Source organism: Castanea sativa, chromosome 6 (assembly GCF_040712315.1).
Source record: "Castanea sativa cultivar Marrone di Chiusa Pesio chromosome 6, ASM4071231v1".
NCBI classification, from domain to species: Eukaryota; Viridiplantae; Streptophyta; class Magnoliopsida; order Fagales; family Fagaceae; genus Castanea; species Castanea sativa.
The window spans coordinates 9,581,135-9,599,188 of NC_134018.1; positions in this window are offsets into that span (position 1 = coordinate 9,581,135).

Genomic DNA, 18,054 nt, shown 5'->3' on the forward strand with positions numbered 1-18,054 from the left:
AGTCTGGATGAAGCTTGGTTTTTGTGAGAAAATGGTAAAATTTGCCAACATATGGCATATGACAGTGCTAGACTGCTAGTGCGAATGCTCTTAAGAGAAGGTTTCAAAACAACTATAGCATCGATCAGAATATTTTTTAGTTTCCCGAATGATATGTTGGATAGAAAACCTGCTAGGGCCTAGTGAAAATGTTTCTGTTTGGAGTATGTACCATAGAATGTTCAAAGTACAAGATTTTTCGATTTTAAAATTACAAAAAGGAAAATTAAGTTCATGGATTAGATGATGAATGATCTCTTATCACTGTAAAATTTGGCATGTAAGTTTTTTTTTAATAGACAGGAAAAGGATTTAAACAATCCATTCTATTCTATAGCAATTGCTCTCTACCATTAAACCAAATTACCAATAGATTTTTTATTTATTTTTATTTTATTGTCGGTGAGATTTGATTCCAGATCTCATATTTGACAACAAGAAATTTCATCACTTTTTTTGTGATAATTTGATAATCACATCAATAAAAAAGAGAAATTTGAACCTTAATTATCCTCAAGAAGGAAAGCAAGTAATGTAAGTGAATTACAATGCTCTTACTTGCCTCAGGTTAACAAAAAACTTGTAATCTAGGTGGAACCCGCATTTGACTTACAGCAGAATTTGTAATCTTCTTCTTCTTTTCTTTTTTTTTTTGTTGAGAAATTGCAGAACTTGTAATCTATAGTAGGATTGCTAAAAAATCAATCCAATTAATAGTTATCAAATATAGCTTAAAAAAAAAAAACTCAATTTAGAGATTACGAGCAAGTTTATCTATACATTTGAATAAGGTAAAAATAATGTCTTTTCGTTTAAGGTAAAGGACATCCTTGTAGTAGTCTTCACCTAGCTAAACGTATATCTTGCATGGCACAAAACTAATGAAACATTATTTTTAACTAGTATGTAACCCATGCTACCGCACGAGAATAGATATAATTTAATAAAACAATGGAAATAAATATATTACATTTTATTATTTAAGTGATACTATTAGTTTTGTTTTTTATTTATTTATTAATCATGAGTTTAGTTATGTTTAAAAGACTTAGTTTATTCATGTTTAATAAAACTTAGCATTATGTAATTTTTTAATAAATATTTTTATCATACAAAATTCTAATGAAAGAATGCTACATAGACATATATATTCAAGGTTGATTCATACACGGTACATATAGTTATGATTAAGTTGCTTTATCACAAACCTTTTTTAGCAAAATGTTTTAATCAATTAAATGTGAATCTCATAACGTGCATCTCATAACTATATATAACAATAAAATAACGTGAATCTCATAAATATTTTTTAATTAATTAAAAATCACTAAAATTATGAGCATAAAACGTAAAGACAAACAAATGGGATAAGTACTAATTCCTTAAAAGAAAACTTAAGGTAAGTTGAGAAAATTACACAAATAATCTTTGATGTTTGAAAAATAATGGGATTACAACTTCCTTTCTAAATTGGGTAGAGACTCGTGTTGATTACGTGTTATGAAAAAGAAAAGAAACATGCAACATCAATGATAGGAAAACAAAACAATTTTATAATTAAACAATAAAAATTATTGACAAAAAGGAAAGAAAGTATAGGCAGATGAAAGAAAATAAACATGCAACATCAATCATAGGAAAACCACAAAATTATATAATTAAACAATAAAAAATTGACACAAAAAGGAACGACAGTATAGGCAGATGAAAGAAAGTAGTAATCAAACCTTAGGAACGATTGGAATTCGTTTTGCAGAGCATAAATTAGGACCACAATTGAAATATTTAGAGAACCTCTTCTTATATAAGATACAGAAATATCCAAATACATGCATCATTGATACCGAGAGATTCTTTTGAAATTCCATATCATTGATTGAAGAAGAGGGGAGTTGTATATTAAGGTGCCTGAATCGGTGTGGAAAAGGGAGGTGAACCTGAAAATATGTGAGTGTGAAAAAGGGAGGTGAACCTGAAAATACATGGGTGTGAAAAAGGAAAGTGAACCTGAAAATACACGGGGGTGGAAAAAAAAGAAAAAGAAGCACATCGAAATTACAACAAATGGAGGAAAATTAGACTCCAATTTCATATTTACATTGACACGTGGCACAATATAGATTAGAATTCTAATTTATAATTGCAATTGGAGTTTCTCTCTGCTTTACCTATTATTTATATATATATAGATTAGCCGTGACATAATAAGAATAAAATTTGTAGGCTAAATCACAAACTGTATACTTTAACTTTGCCTAAAATTTATTTTATTCTAATAACTTCAAATTTGTTTAATTCAGTCATCTAGCTAGTGCCCCAAATGACACATAGTTTTGGGCCAAAATGGACATTTGTTCCTTTCGCTAAAACTTTCCAGCAAAATGTCCCTATTCTGAAACTATCTAGCAAAATACCCATGTTTTAAACTTGATTCTCTAAAAATCGAGTTTAAATTAAAAACTCGATTTTTACAAAATCGAGTTATGTGAAATCAAACTTAAAAAAAAAAAAAAAATGGAACTCGAGTTCCATGTAAAATTTCTCACATTACTCGATTTTCATCAAATCGAGTTTCAAAATAGGGGTATTTTACTAGATAGTTTCAGAACATGAACAATTTGCTACATCTTTTGGGCGAAAGGGGGCAAATGCCCATTTTGGCCCATAGTTTTGTTCTACTCTAGGTTCCTTTTAAGATTTATGATTTATGGATTTTTCTTATCTTCCATTTATCGTGTTTTTCAATTAGTTAGCAAATAATAATAATAATAATAATAATAATAATAATAATAATAATAATAATAATAATAATAATAATAATAATTATTATTATTATTAGTAGTAGTAGTAGTAGTAGTAGTATTGCAAGGACACGTTTTATACCTAAACCCAAAAATAGGAAAGGAATAGGCCTAAAAAACCTAATACAGTGAATTTGTAGAGAGTGGGTTAGAAATCTAGATTTTAATGAGTTTAGATAACAAAGACAATGAGCTAGATCACAATATGACTCAGATGGGATAATTTGTGTAACAAAAATTTTCCTTGGACTCAAGCCAAGGAGACTGGATTTCATATTTCTCTTTCTCAAAGATAGATTATAGATATTGTCCTTATGTTTACAGTGTTTTCTTTCTTTCTTTCTCCCTCGATCCCCTTATCTTGGAGCTTTCCTCTTCCTTTAATACTTCCATTTCTCCTCTCTCTACTCTCTACGTATGGATCAGATTTCTGGACAGGATACTTGTCCCATCAACCCCTTCCAAAATTTTTGAAGATAGCTATAAGGCTGAACACTGTTACTCAGGCATCACTTCCTCATTAATGCGGCCAGAGAGTTAGCTGCAGAGCATTCAATGTGGTGGTAGCAGTTTTTTCTTTAAATATTTCATGGTTTTCCTTTGTCCTATACGCCTGTGTTGTATATCCTTATCAACAGAGTCTCATGGAACGTTACTTCTGGATGGCAGATAACACATTCCAACCTCTGCTTAGATGATCCGAGGAGATATTCCTCTTCAGACCAACTTCTCAGATGATTATGGTCAGACTTTGCTTCTCTATAAACTAACACGGACCCTTAGTAAGATGTTTACCCATCCTCGGACTGCTTAATGTCCTCGGACTGGGCCTTCGGCCCAATATGCATATAATTTATACTCCTGGACCCATCTCCCCCACAATAATAATAATAATAATAATAATAATAATAATAATAATTAATAATAATAATAATAATAATTATTATTATTATTATTATATAGAAACACACTAAATCTCTAAATATGACAGTATTTTATTTTATAGTAAGGATGAAGAGTAGATATATGCACGGTAGATACAAAACAAAAAATGTGTATGACATAATTCTTTCTCCTTTGTGAATATACAATGAGTCATGAATCAACTTTTCAATCCATGGTTTAGACAATTGTGAGGTAACAATTAAACTTATACAAGAATAAATAGAATTAGTAACTTTACTTTGCATTTAGGGTCTGTTTGTCTGTTTGGAATCCGTTTATTTTGCTGAAATTGAAAGTTTTTTTGCCGAAAGTACTATAGATAAAGGTAAAAGTTAACTGAAATTGTATAATAGGACCCATGAATAGTACCAAAAGTGTAGTGGGACCCATGAATAGTAGCAAAAATTAGCTGAAAAGTAAAATAAATTGGGAAAATTAATTATGCCAAACGGACACTAAAAAGTGGCAGACAATTCAACCCATGGGAAAGAATGCATTTCCACGGTGATGATAACAAATTTGTCTGCTTTTTTTTTTTTTTGAATTATGTAATGATTGGATCACATCTTTAATTCTTTATATCTCAAACATATTTTACTCTAATATAAACTTGTCAAATGAGTCATTCAATAAGTATATACACATAATTGTCAAATAGTCCTTTTCTTTTAGTTAAGGGTCAGTTTGGTTAATGAGATAGAAAAGTAAAAGGGGATGGAAAAGTAGGAGATATAAGAGATTTTAGTTTTATCTCATGATGTTTGATTTAGGAGTAGAAAAGTAGAAGGATATAAAATTTTTTTTTTTTTGATTGAGAAGAAAAATGAAATAATAAAAAATATAAATTTACTCTTATACCCCTAGTACTAAAAAATAAATTAATAATATGTAAGAAAAAAAAAACTAAAAATTTAGGGGATATAAATAGAAAAAACCCCTAAACATAACAAATGTGGGGTGGGGAAGGTTGCTATGTTGAATAGGGGGAGGGCAAATTTGAAATTTCCCATCAATTTTCTTCTACCCATGATGATAGGGTAAAAATCACCTAAAACTTTGACACGGTGAATTGTGTGCTGGACTTTAATGAGTCTTTTTTTCCCATTCCTTTTTAATCTTTAAACTTCACTCTTTACTTCTCATCATCATCATAATTTTTTTCCTCAAATTGAATATAAATTAATTTTCTCTTATCATCATTATTTTTTTCAAAATTAATTTTTTTTTTTGGATTGGATTTAGGTGTCAAGTAAGTTGGTCCATTATTGATTTATTTATAAAAGATAATTTGGATTTGTCCTTGTTAGAAATACACAATGAATAGTATTGTATTTCACATGTAATAAAATATATAAGAGTGCATTTATATAACAGGCAGAGTGTGTAGTACAAGTAAACAAGGTGGGCCTAAAGCCCATAACCTATTACACATTAACAGCCCCCCTCAAACTCAAGGTGGGTGTGAGACCAACTTGAGGTTGTCAACCAAAGCACGAAGAAGTCTCTTAGGATGTGACTTGGTGAAATATTTGGAAGTTGATCTTTAGAGGAGACCGAAATAAACTTGAGAGCACCATGGACAAGATGATAACGGATAAAATGACAATTGATCTCGATGTGTTTAGTCCATTCATGGAAGATATCATTGTGAGTAATATGAATGATACTCTAGTTGTCATAATAAAGAGGAATAGCAAAGGATGTGGATACACCTAAGTCCTTAAGAAGCTATCGTAGCCAAAGGAGCTCAGATGTGGTATTAGCAAGGGCATGATATTCTGCTTCAATACTGGAGCAAGCCACAAGAGTTTGTTTCTTGCTTTGCCAAGAATTCAAAGAAGAACCAAGAAGAAAGGAATAACCTGTGGTGGACCTAGGATCAGTAGGATCTCCTACCAAATCCGTATCAGAGAATGCAAGGAGGGCAAGAGGAGACTGAGCAGAATAGAAAAGGCCATGAAAGAGAGTGCCTTTCAGGTATCAAAGAATGCATAGAACAGCAACATAGTGAGTCGATCGTGAATAAGACAGATACTGGTTCACTTGGTGGACAACATAGGAAATGTCTAGACGAGTGACAATGAGATAAACTAGGCTGCAACCAATCGTCTATAAAGAGAGGGATTAGACAATGGTTTCCCCCTGAGGGAGTTAGATGCGCATTAAGTTCAATTTGAGTGTCAATAGTCTTGCTATTAGTGAATCCGTCTCGAGAAAAAAGTTCAGAAGCATACTTGGCCTGAGTAATATAAAGACCATCTGTGGAATGAGTGATTTCAAGACCCAAGATCTTTCATCTCAAACTGTTGACTGAGAAAATCCTTGAGTTCTTGTATGCCACTAAGGTCATCACCAGTTATGATCATATCATCCCTATATAGGAGACGCAAAATGGTGCTTTTGTCAGTGCGACGAAGAAATAATGTAGAATCATAATGACTAGCAATGTAACCCAAACAAGAGATGGTAGAGCTGAACTTGGCAAATCAAGCTTGTGGAGCTTGTTTAAGGCCATAAAGTGCATGTTGAAGGTGGCAAACCTTGTTTGGTTCAAAAGAGAGACCAGGAGGAGGTTGCATATAAATTTCTTCACTTAAATTCCCATAAAGGAAGACATTTTTGACATCCATCTGAAAAAGGTCCCATTAACTGATAGTAGCAATAGCTAAGAGGGCATGAACAGATGAGATTTGAGCAACCGAAGCAAATGTCTCTTCATAATCAATCCTATACTCTTGTGTAAAACATTTTGCAACAATACGAGCTTTATATCGCTCAATGGACCCATAAGAGTGAGTTTTAATCTTGTAGATTCACTTACAACTAACCACAGGTTTCCCAGGGGGGAGAGTCACCAAATCCCAAGTATGGTTTTTAGATAATGCATCAAGTTCCTTTTTCATTGCAATTGGCCATAAAGGGTCAGTGGAGGCTTCACGATAGGTGTGAGGCTCGTGTTGAGTAGCAAGGGTAGTATAACAATGATAGTCAAGTAATTGTGCAGGAATGGATATTACCCAAGTTGAGTGATGAGGTGGAATATCTTGTACAAGATCTTCAGGTGGAACAGGAGCAAGAGACCCAAGCTCAGGGTTGGGTGGCTTATCTTCCACCTATTCATTAGAGGGTGATCCAGGAGAGGCATGAAATATATCTGGTGGTTGGACAGAAAAGTCTATAGGAGGATTAGGAGTGACTATAGGAGGAATATGTGGCTCATTTGGAAAAAGATCTGAGACAAAAGAGGTAGATAGGGAGGCATGGAAGTGAGAGAGCTTGACAAAGGAGCGATGTTCCCAAAAGACAACATTGCGGAAGATATGAAGACAATGAGAGACAGGATCATAACACCGATACCCCTTTTGAGTTTCGCCATAGCCAAGAAAACAATAAAGTCTAGACCGAGGCGCAAGTTTGTTATACTCATGTGGCTGAAGAAGAACGAAACAGGCCAAAGCGAAGGAACGAAGATGGAGATAGTCTGGAGGTGACCAAAAAATGTGTTCATATGGAGTTTGATTTTGGATAACAGGACTGGGAATGCGATTAATAACATGAAGAGCAGCTTTGCCCCAAAAAGGAGCAGAAACTTTGGTAGAGAGAAGGAGAGCACGAATAGTGTCAAGAATATGACGAAGTTTTCGTTTGGCTCTACCATTTTGCTGAGAAGTACCTGGACAAGTTAGTTGATGAATAGTGCCATAGGAATGCAAAATAACTTGGAAAGCATATTGAGTGTACTCAAGATCATTATCAGATCAAAAAAATTTGATACATTTGGAAAATTGAGTTTCAACCATTTTTGCAAAATTAGAATATACTTGCAATAATTTAGAACGATATTTCATATAAAAAATCTAGCTATAGTGGGAATAATCATAAACAAAGACAATAAAATACCAAGATCCACTAGTACTAGAGATAGAGGAAGGCCCCCAGACATCAGAATGAATTAGGTCAACGATATTAATGGACATTGATTCACTAGTATTGAAAGGCAAATCTTGTTGTTTTCCTATCTGACATGAAACACAATCAAAATTTTCTATGGACACTGAACCTAACAAACCTCTAGAGGCCAAGTGTTGTACCCGAGAGGAAGATGCGCGACAAAGTCGGGCATGCCAAAGTGCAAGGAAAGGAATAGAATAAACTGCAGCAGTATCGGAAACAGGAGCAATAGGTGGAAGACGAAGGTTATCCATAGGAAATATATGCCCAACTCTGGGGCCGGTCCCAAGCTCATGTCTCGTTTTTGGATCTGGCACAATACACCCAGAATAATCAAAGGTAATACGATAACCCAACTCAACTGATTGTCCCACATAAAATAAATTGTAAGAAAGGTTAGGAGCATTAAAGACCCCAGGAACCAAGAGGTTGAAGGTCGAGATAGAACCTATATTATGACCGAACATTGTGGAACCATTAGCTGTGTGAATATTAAGAGCGTGTGGTACAGGATCAAGTTGAGAAAATAAGAATGAGTGAGGTGTCATGTGGTTGCAACAAGCAGAATCCATATGCCAAGAGGAAGGAGACATACCAGATAAAACTGAGAGAGAAGAGGAAGGAGATGCATTACCAACCATACAAATGGTATTAGCGATGATGTTTTAAAGGTCATTTGTGGAAATGGTGATAGTGGATGTAGAATACTTAGACTGTGCAGAGACGGGAGCCATTGATTGGACACACTCAGTGTTAGCAATAGTAGCAGCAGAAATGTAAATAGTTGGTTTGTTGTAGTGATAGCAAGTCTCAATATTGTGGCCAAGACGTTTATAAATATTGCAAAAATGTTTGTTGGATTGTCGGCAATGATTATTGCAATAAGAAGAAGACCTGTCCTTATTCTTCATTTAGAAGCAAAATATGCAAAAATGAAATCTACGCGAAAAACTGAGTAAGGAGCACCTGGACTGCAAAAAAGTCAACTCTGACAGAAAGCCAACGATCAACCCTCAGAAAAGTCAATGGTCAATGCCAGCAAAAGTCAACTCTAGGACAGTTAATGGTGACTGGTCAACTATGACGTAATCAGGTGACGCCAGTGGCGACTGGTGACGTTAGCAAAGCTTGGTTATGATGTAAGTAGATGACGTTAGGATAACGTGAGTTGCAACGTGGAGGATGACGTCAGCTAGGGCTGACGTGGCACTACTGATGGAACGGATGATGTCAACAAGGATCAGGTACAGACGTGTGTGGCGCGTGGGGCGCGTGATTCCGATACATAATTTTTGGACGATGCGTGCGAGCGCGTGAAGGCTTCGATGAAGGTCAGGTTTCCACGGTTGAGCAGATCGGCGGAGAATGATCGCAGTGGTACCTTCAGAAGCATAATCGAGGCAAGATCCATGGCGGCAACGATAAGGCAATGGTCTTTTGCGGTGTAAGACTCCTCAATGGCAGTGGTTGCAAGTCCAAACCAGAGATGACGATTGAGAGACATTAGAGATTCAATGGTGAATGGCTACAATGGCGGTTGCGATGGCGAAAGCGATTGTGAATTTGGAGTAACACCAAAGAGAGACAAGACTGTTAAGAAAATGTCAGAGCAATGGTTTTGATACCATGTTAGAAATACACAATGAATAGTATTGTATTTCACACGTAATAAAATATACAAGAGTGCCTTTATATAATAGGCAGAGTGTGTAGTACAAGTAGTGTGTAATACAAGTAAACAAGATGAGCCTAAATCCCACAACCTATTACACGTTAACAGTACTAGAGACAAGATAAATAGTTTTAAGATTTCTCTTTTTATATAATAGAATATGTTCTTAAGTTAGGTATAATGAGTTTAATTAATGGGTATGTACATGGTATTAAAAAAAATAAATTTTATCTGTTTAAATTTTCAAGTTTGTTATTAGTTGATTAAGACTTAATTTTTTTTTTAAAACATTTTTCTTAAAGGAATAGCTAAATAGGAGGAGTGAAAGCCATACCGTAGAGGAATTATTAATTAAAATTAAAATTCTATCATTTTTTCTAGATTAATTGTTTGATCGCTTTCTTAAAGATTAAGGAGGTGATAATGGATGAATTTTATTCAATGAAAGATTATATTCAAGCATAACTTTAATGGGAGATATTAAATTCTTCATTTAATTCATTTTGTACATCTTTATAGCAAATTAAATAATTAATTTATGTATTCATTTGAGTTTAGAAATATTATAGGTTGTTAAATTTGATAATTTTATAAATAATATATTTAAAAATTATGGCTAACATATAAATGCACAATTCAACCTCTAATAAGTAAAAACTCTTGGTTACACCCCTGCCCATAACAAGAGTGTGGGGTTAGATTGTTTAAATTATGCTCTTGGGCCTTGGGCTGGGTTCGAGGTATTAGTTTTTTACGAGCAGAGCCTTAAAGCCCACAAGTGGGTTGTTGGTAAAGAGGTTAGAGGGGCTTGTCTGAGGAGGGACATCTCCTCGGCTAGGTCAGGTAAAGATCAGGAGATATGCTAAGATGTTCAGAAGGAGATTTTAGTAGGTCTGGAGTATGGTGATGTGTTCCACAAGGGAGCAGAGAGGAAGAATGGATATGAAATATCTTGAAGAAAGCTGCTACTACTGCATTAAAGACTCTGTACCTACCTCTCTAGCCACATTAATGGGGAAATGACTTCTGAATAGTAGTGATCAGCCTTACAGCTATTATTGGAAGACTTCGGGAGGGTGGTAGATGGGACAAGTATCTAATTGTGTGATCTGTGCTACACTTGGAGGATGAAAGGAAGAAGAAGAATGATATAAGGGAACGAAAGAGACATTAGAGAGGGGATCGGACAATAAAAGAAGAGAGAGAGAAAACACTGTACACATCATCTTCAATTTTAATCCATTGTAAGAAGAAAAGGAAGGGCAATACAAGTGGTTCTCGGCTTACGTCCGAGGATAGTTTCTGTTATACCATTATTTCATTGCAACTGTTTTGGCGATCTAGCCCATTGTATTTGTTATTGAATATCCATAAAACCTAGGTTTCAAGCCCACACTCTACAAATTTGATTGTATAAGGCTATTTGGGCCTGAGTCTATCACGCGGTTGGTCCAGGTACAATTGTGCACTTACAATTGGCGCCGTCTGTGGGAATCTTGTGTTTAAGGAACTGGAATACTATGGCAGGCTCATATTCGCATCATGTAGAGTCTCTGAGGTCCCAGCATGAGGATCATTTCTAACGTCTTGAGCGAGAGAGGGATCGAGAGGGTAGTGTACATACGGTGCACACTGGTGGGAGTCGTTCGTGTGGTGGAAGCAGAGTCCCCCATGAGGATGATGCGAGGGCCATGCAGAAGGAGATTGATCACCTTAAGAAGAAGTTATGCCGTGCGAGACGAGGGCGGATGCCATCTCTTTCTGATCCCTCTTTTGAGGGCTCCTAAGGTAGTAGTTACAGGCCAAGGTCCAGAACTCCTCCTAGCAAAACTTCCTCATATGAGAAAGACGATCTTCATGGTCGTAGGGACAAGAAGTCTTCCTCCAAGGGCTTGGGAAACGATGCTATGAGCAGGGCGTTGCACCTTATCTCCAAGTCACCTTTCACACGCAGGATCGAAAGGGGAAAGCTTCCACGACGGTTCACTCAGCCTACGTTCACCATCTATAATGGTAGAACAGACCCAGTGGAGCACTTGAGTCATTTCAATCAAAAAATGGCGGAACATTCTAAGAATGAAACCTTAATGTGCAAAGTCTTCCTTTCTAGCTTGGGACCTGTTGCGATGAGATGGTTTAATGGCCTGAAGGCGGGTTCTATTGATTCTTTCATAGAGCTCACTAGGACATTTGGGTCTCGATTCATAACCTGCAGTAGAGTTCCTCGGCCTCTGGACTCATTGCTATCCATGGCCATGAGGGAGGGAGAGACCTTGAAAACCTATTCTGATAGATACTGGGAGATGTTTAATGAAATTGATGGCGATTTTGATGAGGTGGCAATTAACACTTTCAAGGTGGGCCTTCCAACTAATCACGGCCTCAGGAAATCTTTGACCAAAAAGCCTGTACGGAGCGTACGTCGGCTCATGGATCGTATTGACGAGTACAAAAGGGTCAAGGAAGATTAGCAGCAAGAGAAGGGGAAGGCGAAGGTTATCCCTCAGGAGAGGATGGATTTCAGGTCGGATAGATACAATAACAATAGGCCGAGGAGAGATTTCACTAGGCAAGTAGGTTCAAACATTCCTCAAGTAGTTAACATCGTATTCCGAGAACTGGTACATCAGTTGTTGGAGAAGATCCGGAAGGAACCGTACTTCAAATGGCCCAATAAGATGGTTGGGGATCCTACGAAGCGGAATCAGAATCTCATTTGCCACTATCATCAGGACGTAGGTCATACCACCGAGAATTGTCGGACACTATGGAACCATTTGAAGCAATTTGTTAGTGAAGGAAAGTTGAAGAAATTTTTGTATCATCCTAATGGATAAGGAAGCCATTCAGGTTTGATTAATCAGAGGAACAACTTATCCCGGCCTCCCTTGGGAACGATTAATGTCATTTTCGCTGCTCCTAGCAAGACTGGCTCCTGTCCTACTAGGGTGATGTCTGTGTTACATGTTCTCGTCGAGGAGTCTTGCTCGAGGCCAAAGCGGATTACAGGAAGTATTCTGCCTATTTTGGGCTTCTCGGATGAAAACAAGGTTGGGACCATTCAACCGCATGACGATACTCTGGTGGTTACGCTGAGGATAGGGGGCTATGATGTGAAGAGAGTGATGGTGGATCAGGGTAGTGGTGCGGATATTATGTACCCTGATTTGTTTAAGGGGCTTAATTTAAAGCTCGAAGATCTTACAGCTTATGATTCACCACTGATAAGTTTTGAAGGGAAAGCTATCATACTAAAGGGACAAATTCACTTGCCTGTGCAGTCAGGTCCAAAAATAGTTGATGTGGATTTCATTGTGATTGACGCTTATTCCCCATACATGGCCATCATCGCAAGGCCTTGGCTGCATGCTCTGGGTGTTGTTTCCTCAACTCTACATGTCAAGGTGAAGTTCCCGTCTGGGGAATTGATTGAAGAAATTCTTGGGAGCCAATCAGTAGCAAGACAATGTATATCGGCTGCAATACTACACCAGGCTGAACTAGAGTCCTCGGTCTCAACTACGGAGGACTTATAGCAATTAACGTCTCTGGATGCACCCAGTGCAGTGACAGAAGAGGAGGCAACATGTGAAGAGTTAGAAAGATTTCTTTTAGGTGACAATCCTGAAAGGTTCTTTTAGGTTGGTGTTCGGCTACCACATTAAGAGAAGATGGAATTGGTTATGTTTTTGAAAAACAATATCGACGTATTTGCCTGGGATCCTTATGAGGCCCCTGGGGTTGAACCAAGTTTCATTTGCCATCATTTGAACGTCAATCCTACCGTTGTCCCGAGGAGGCAACCACCTCGGCGTTCTTCTAAAGAACATGCTGAGGCTATCAAGGAAGAGGTGCTCAAGCTTAAAGGGGCCGGGCAATTAAAGAAGTTTTTATCCGGAATGGTTGGCGCACATAGTAGTGGTGAAGAAGAAGAACGGAAAGTGGAGAGTGTGTGTGGACTTCACAGACTTGAACAAGGCTTGTCCTAAGGATTCGTTTCCAATGCCTCGCATAGATCAATTAGTGGATGCTACAGTTGGACATCCTCAGATGAGTTTTTTGGATACTTTCCAAGGCTATCACCAAATACCTTTGGCACTAGATGATCAGGAGAAAACAACCTTCATTACTCCTACGGAGAATTATCACTACAAGGTGATGCCATTTGGTTTGAAAAACGCAGGGGCTACCTATCAAAGGATGATGACCGGGATGTTCGAGTCGCAGTTGGGAAAGACTATTGAAGTGTATGTAGATGACATGGTGGTGAAGAGCAAGGCTGTGCCCATGCATGTGAAAGATTTGAATGACACTTTTCAGACTCTGAGGAAGTACAAGTTGCGCCTTAACGCCTCTAAATGCTCTTTTGGTGTAGGCTCTGGTAAATTCCTGGGCTACATGGTGACTCATAGAGGAATAGAAGTGAATACGACACAAGTCAGGGTAATTAACAGCTTGCAACCTCCTTAGAATCCAAAGGAAGTTTAGAAGCTAACGGGGATGACTGCTGCTCTCAACAGGTTTATTTCTCAATCCGCTGATAGGTGTAAACCTTTCTTCCAGTTGCTGAATAAATGGAAGGGATTCGAATGGACCGAGGAGTGCGCCTTAGCTTTTCAACAACTTAAAGAGTATCTTTCTTGACCACCCATCATGTCCCGGCCAGAGGTGGATGAAATCCTGTTTGCGTATATAGTGGTGGCCATTCACGCCATCATTTTGGTTGTAATATAGGACGATGGTGGTATACAGAGACCAGTTTACTATGTGAGCAAATCTTTGCATGAAGCTGAGGTGCGTTATTAACTGTTGGAGAAAGCGATTCTGGCTGTAGTGCATGCTACGCGTAAGCTTCCTCACTATTTTTAGTCCCATACAGTTGTTGTTTTGACTCAACTCCCTCTTAAGTCGGTGTTGCGAAGTTCTGATTACTTGGGGAGGATAGCTAAGTCGGGAACTATCTTGGGGGCTTTTGATATTAAATATATGTCTCGCACCTCTGTCAAGGGTTAGGTCCTTGCTGATTTGGTGGCAGAATTCGCTGAGCCTTCATTAGAAGAAAGTGCGAGGGGGTTGCACATGTATGAAAAATCAGTTGGCTTGATCTCGTGCAAGGAGCTTCCAATGTGGAAGGTATATGTTGATGGAGCAGCAAATCAGAGAGAATCTGGTGTGGGGCTAGTTTTGGTATCCCCTAAAGGAATTACTTTGGAGAAATCGTTGAGATTGGGGTTCTCAGCCACTAATAATGAGGCTGAGTACGAAACTGTATTGGTTGGGATGGATATGGCTCAGAAAATGGGGGGGAAATCAGTCCAAATGTTCTTAGATTCTCAATTAGTTGTGGGCCAAGTGGTAGGGACGTTAGAGGCTAGAGATCCAAGAATGCAAGAATATTTGACCCGGGTCAGGTGTTTACAATCCAAGCTTGACTCTTTTACCTTGATGCATATATCTAGGAGTGGGAACACACATGCTGATTCATTAGCCACACTTGCAGAAAGGCACCTCGGTTTTGGTTATCCGAGGATCAAAAACTGTACAAACGCTCCTTTTCTGGGCCATACTTGCTGTGTATACACTCTGAAGCAACGGAGTCACTTTTGGAGGAACTGCACGAAGGAATTTGTGGAAGTCATACGAGAGGAAGGTCTTTAGCTCATAGAGCTCTGACCCAGGGGTATTGGTGGCCCAACATGTAGAGAGAGGCCCAGGATTATGCGAAAAAATGCGACCAATGCCAGAGATTTGCTCCTAACATCCATCAGCCTAGTGGTGTACTTAACCCTTTTTCTAGTCCTTGGCCATTCGCTCAATGGGGATTGGATATAATAGGGCCTTTCCCAAAGGCTGTGGAAAATAAAATGTGGTTGCTCGTAGGAACCGATTACTTTACCAAGTGGGTTGAAGTTGAGCCTTTGTCAAATATTAGAGATGTGGATGCAAAGAAGTTTGTTTGGAAGAACATTGTCACTAGGTTTGGAATACCTCATACTCTTATTTTAGACAATGGCTTACAGTTTGATAGTAAGGCTTTTAGAAAATACTGCTGCGACCTAGGCATCACGAATAGGTACTCCACTCCAACTTATTCGCAGGGGAACGGGCAGGTAGAGACAGTTAATAAAGTTATAGTAAGTGGACTTAAGAAGAGGCTGGATGATGCAAAGGGAAGATGGGTGGAAGAATTGCCATACGTTATGTGGACATATCGAATCACACCACGAAGGTCCACCGGGGAAACGCCATTCTCCATGACTTATGGAGCTGAGGCTGTGATCCCTCTGGAAACGCGATTTTCGACATTAAGAACGAGTTCTTTCAGCCCAAATAATAACGATGGTTTACTGGAGAAAAGTCTGGATCTAGTTGAGGAATGGCAAGAGACCGCCATGGTTCAGCTAGCTTATTATTAGCATAAGCTCAAACGAGGGTATGATGCTCATGTGAAGTTAAGGCCACTTGCAGCTGAAGACTTAGTATTGAGGAAAGTCTTAGGTACTGCCAAGAACCTAGCATAGGGAAAGCTAGGACCTACCTGGGAAGGACCGTACCGAATCACTACTGTAGCAGGCATAGGAGCATTATCATCTAGCAGATTTAGATGAAAAAGTTGTACAACGCCCATGGAATGTAAATAACCTACGAAGTTACTACTATTAATGAAAGACTCTTTTGCCATTTTTTGTTCTATTTATTGTGTTGTGGTTTAGTTCATTTTTATAAGTATCAAACAGAAATTTGGTCATGCTTAGATCCTCGGACCACATACCTCATGGAAATTGGTATATTATTAAGTGTTAAACAGAACCTTAGTTACGTCTGGTTCTCGGATCATCTACTTTTGAGAAATTAACATTGCGGTTTATTTTTATAAGTATCAAACAGAAACTTGGTTATGCTTGGCTTCTCGGACCACATACCTCCTGAAAATTGATATATTATTAAGTGTTAAACAGAACCTTAGTTACGTCTGGTCCTCGGATCATCTACTTTGGGGAAATTAACATTGCGGTTCATTTTTATAAGTATCAAACCGAAACTTGGTTATGCTTGGCTCCTCGGACCACGTACCTCGTGGAAATTGATATATTATTAAGTGTTAAACAGAACATTAGTTACGTCTGGTCCTTGGATCATCTACTTTGAGGAAATTAACATTGCGGTTCATTTTTATAAGTATCAAACAGAAACTTGGTCATGCTTGGCTCCTCGGACCACGTACCTCGTAGAAATTGATATATTATTAAGTGTTAAACAGAACCTTAGTTACGTCTGGTCCTCAGATCATCTACTTTGGGGAAATTAACATTGTGGTTCATTTTTATAAGTATCAAACAGAAACTGGGTCATGTTTGGCTCCTCGGACCACGTACCTCGTGAAAATTGATATATTATTAAGTGTTAAACAGAACCTTAGTTACGTTTGGTCCTCAGATCATCTACTTTCGGGAAATTAACATTGCGGTTCATTTTTATAAGTATCAAATAGAAACTTGGTCATGCTTGGCTCCTCGGACCACATACCCCGTTGAAATTGATATATTATTAAGTGTTAAACAGAATCTTAGTTACGTTTGGTCCTCGGACCATCTACTTTGGAAAAATTAACATTTCATTTTGTTTTTCTAAGTATCTAACTGAGATTTGAATAAGCCTTGATTCTTAGGCCATACACCATGGTAGGTTTAGTGGTTTGCTTTATGCCCAAATTGAACATACACTCTGGTCTTACAACTGTGTTTTCTCTCATTTTTAGTTCAAATATATTCTCACATAATTAATCGTTTCTTATTACACTCTGAGTGTTGTAATTCCAATACATAGATTATCCACTGATGTCTTATGTCAATAAAGTGAAATTATCTTTATGTTTAGTTATAGGTCTCAGTTAAGACATTGTGGGGGGTTTTTTCTACTCACTTTTATATTAAATCATTTGGGATATATATGTAACTTACATTAAGGAAAAGGAGATAAACATTTTAGTAAAGGAAATTGGTAATGGATTAAAGAGCAATCTTTCAAATTTATCATTAATTCTGTCAATGGGTGCATTGGAAATGAAACTCTAAAGTAAAAGGATCAAAATAAAAGTCCTGAAGAGAAAAAAAAAAAAAAAAAAGGGCTACGTAAAGAAAAGGTCCTTGATGGCCTATGCCTTGAGTTTCGGTGGAGGGTCTTGCTCGGACTTCTTGGCAGCCTCCTTCATTTTGTCCTCCTCCCCTATTGGCTTAGGCTTAGCTTTGGACGAGGCTTTGACTTGTTTTCCTTTATCCTTTGCCACTAGTGGAGGAGTGTCTTGTTTAGCATGTTTGCTTGGGTGCTTATCAGCCTTGTCATCTTGTTCACTTTCTTTATCAGAACTAGCAGATTCTTTAGGAGGTGGAATGGGCTCTTGAATTGGAGATGGCTATATCAAAGGCACTGTCTGTGAGGTGGTTGAAATGGGAGGAAGGTCTTCAATCACTTGGATGTCATGAGGAATCCAAATATTTTCTGCCTTTCTCCATTCAGAAGTAGTTGGGACTCTTGCCACATTAAGGGCTTCTGCCCAAACTTGTTGACAGTACTCCCTACATAGTTCTGCTAGCTCCTCGGTCAGTCTGGTTTCCGTCGCCTCAACCCCTTCATTGTAAGAAGCCT